Source organism: Canis lupus, chromosome 8 (genome assembly GCF_003254725.2).
Source record: "Canis lupus dingo isolate Sandy chromosome 8, ASM325472v2, whole genome shotgun sequence".
NCBI classification, from domain to species: domain Eukaryota; kingdom Metazoa; phylum Chordata; class Mammalia; order Carnivora; family Canidae; genus Canis; species Canis lupus.
Genome location: NC_064250.1, coordinates 27,531,625 through 27,535,232, shown reverse-complemented (window position 1 = coordinate 27,535,232; position 3,608 = coordinate 27,531,625).

Genomic DNA, 3,608 nt, shown 5'->3' with positions numbered 1-3,608 from the left:
GGCATAATACTAATAACTATCTCAAAAGACGAATGTGAGGCTGAGACAAAGAAAGGTATATGAAGATGATCTACAATCTATAATGTACTAGATTAATTCTAGATACTATCATTTTTTCTGAACTGCTCTAGATTTGACCCTTAGCTCTTTCAAAGACTTCTCTAACCATTCCACCAATTAAATGCAAGTTTCTCAAGGGTGGAAACAAAGATTTCTCTGCTTGCAATTTTATCTCCCATAGAATTTGGCATAGAATTTGGATATACGGTTAGGTACATAGTTAGAGCCTGATAAATTTTTCTTAAATAAGTAAAAGCATGTGGGACAGCAATGCTAGAGGTTTTGTCAGAGGAAGCTTGGTTAACTCATTTTGGAAAAGCTATTTCAGGTTTTTAGCCAATAGTTGTCCTAATTATAATAATTATGAAATACATATATGTTCTTTTACTTTAAAACAATACATGAACTAATGTAAATCAAATCAATGTGGGAAAATACACACAAAGCCCCATCATTCCGTAAATCCCTTAATTTGAGGCATCTGTTCCTCCACAGCTATTCCAAAGGCTCATGTAGTTAGAAGAAAGAGAGTCTATTTTTTGGGAAACATGTAATTAATGTAGCAGGACTAGTGAAAATGACCTCCCTTTCCTAGAATTTTCTAACCTATTCTTTACTTTACAAAGATAAACTCTCTAAATTGTGTGAAAGTATTCTCTCTGCTATCATTTTGATCAGTGCATGGCCAATATATTAGCAATCACACTTTCTATAACACGTGCTGTAATTCACATTCTTCTCCAAGCAAATTAATTCAATCCTCAAAGCTGAAGGCTTTGGCATGTGTTACCTTTATATGAACTGAGACATAATTCAGAGGGTAGAGGAGGGAAGAAAGAAAAGAGGACAAATCATTTGCTTCCATCCCCCCACCAAGTGGTTTTGTGCAGGGAAACCCCAGACAGTGCTGTATCATGTCTATGTCTTAAGTCCTGAACAGGGTAATGGCAAATAACTAAGCCTTTTCCCTTCAAAGATGACAAGTTCTTTATATGTCAGGGTCTTTGCATTTTGTTGTCCTTCAGTCTGTGGGGCGTGTCCCCATATCCCCCCTTGGGTCCCTCTTTTCCATCTTTCAGATTCTTTCTCAAAAGACCTTTATCCCTGGTTAAAGTAGTCCCCTGCTCAGTCCCACCCAGTAAGCCTGTTAAAGCATCTCCACAACACTTACCTGGGCCTGAAAACATCTTCTTTGCTTCTGTGCTTATTATCTGTCTCCCTCAATTTGGGCATAAGCTCCCGTAGGGCAAGCAACTCTGTTGCATTCCCAGATGCTTGGCATAGTACAGGTGCTTAATAAACATGTGTGGACTTTTCTATGGGGAGACTGGTCCTCCTCCTCGCAAACCTCACTCCCACACCCATCCCCCATCTCCATGCCAGAGAAGCAGTACTGAAGGTACATCCACGATAGTGGCACTCCCTGGCCCTTGGCAGTGCCCTGTAGTTTCATGGCCATTGCAGCACTGTAGTTCTGTCTGTGGCACAGCCTCAGCTCAAATCCTGATCCACACACTTGGAGTACTGTTTCAAGAACTGTGTAATGACTGCCAGGGCACAAATTCCTGTGCCTGCTTTTAGCAGCTGGGTGACATGGGGCTAATTATTTAATCCTCCTAGGCCTGAATTTCTTTATCCTCACGAAGAGGATATAAAGCACCTATCCTGCAGAGTTGTGAAGATTCATTGAGATAATGAATGTCCTGGGCTGTGCCCAGGGCCTGCCACAAGGTAAGCTCTCAATAAATTATAGCTGTGAATTTATTAACAATGGAAGATCATTTATACTTGTGCCTCTAGTCCCTCCCCCACGGTGGACTCCACTAATTGATTATATCATTCTTTCTCAAAAAAAAAAAGCTTCACAACCTTCATGTGACACCACTCTTTTCTAGAGGGCCACTACCAATCAATCATTCAGTGTTGGTGTGCAGACTGATGCCTATTAGCTCTTCCTGATTCAGGAAGCCTTTAACAGCCTGTCGACAGTATTATTAACATTGAGCTTGATGTCCAAAAGGAGATTGGTAGTTAATTTTGCTTCTGGAGAAGTGGTATATTCAGCAATATACATCCATGAACAAACTCACTAACGTGGGAGAAAGAATAGTAATGGGAGAACCTGCTCTTGATAGATGACAGTGGAGAGGAGGGCTCTGCCTCTTCCCATTAGGTCTGGCTCCCAAGATGTTATAAAATCAGGAGTATCAGGAGGCAAGTTGTGAGCAGTGCTCTGATTTACTCTCTGGTAGATTCCTTTAGATGTAATAGCTCTGATGGAAATTGGAAAAAATCATCACTCATGATTGGCTCCCTTTGAATTCTCATTAAATATTCCAAATACCTCCTGATAACTTCTGGATTCCAATCAGTATCAATAGAGAACTATAATTTTTAACAACTTATTTTTAAATGATAGAGTCCAGCAGAATAATACTTTTTTGCTACCATTTTAGAAGTGACAATGAGATTATTAAGGAGCTTTTCCAACAACTGAGGAGCCTGCTGGCTTGGATGGATAGTCATAATGCTTTCAGAATAAAAATGTGAAGAGGCTAGAAAGATGAACTATAGAAGTAAAAATAGAAAGTGAGGCCTGTGTTTAATTTGCTTCTGTTATGTTTGGCCCTCCCTCTAAAAGCAAATTAGGAGATGCCAACTTTCCCACATCCTCAGATTCTCTTTCATATTCCCACTTTTAGTGGGTTTTCTTCATTTCCTGAAGGACGCAGTGCCCCAACTTTCTCCCTCAGTTTCATCATCAAATCTTCCCCCAGGAGATTAGTTGGGGGAAAAGCTAGTTAATACCAGAGTGGAAATGTCTAGTGACCTAATATTTCCTCTTACAGACTATATACAGACTTTATGACTTTAGGACTTATGGGCTGAATTGTGTCCCTGCCAAATTCACGTGTTGGAGTCCTAACCTCCAGCAAATCAGAATGTGACTGTTTTGGGAGATAGAAGAAATAATTAAACTTAAATGAAGTCATTGGAGTGGGCCTTCACCAGTATGACTCCATGTCCTTATAAGAACAGGAGATTAGGACACAGCCACAAAGGGAAGACCACTTGAAGATAGAGGGAGAAAATAACCATCTACCAGCCAAGGAGAGAGCCAACCCTAACTGACACTTTGATTTTGAACTTGTAGCCTCCAGAACTGTGAGGAAATAGATTCTTGTTGTTTAAACCACTCAGTCTGTGGTACTTTGTTATGGCGGCCCCAGCAGACTAACACAAGTAGATTTGGAAGACAAACTTATGTTAGAATCTCAACTCTTCCGTTTAGTAATTGTGAAATCTCACATGGATCACTCTCTGAGCTTCACTTTTCTCAACTGTTAATGGAGATGACAATGCCTGACTTATGGGGTGCTTGTAATGATTAAATGAGACAATATCCATTACTGGTAAGCATAGTACTTTCATGATACCTGGAACTTACTAGCATTTCATCAAGTATTATTGTTACCACTAATTACTACTTTTATACTGGAATTTTAACTGGATACAGATGAATGAGATCAGTATTTTTATACCATCAC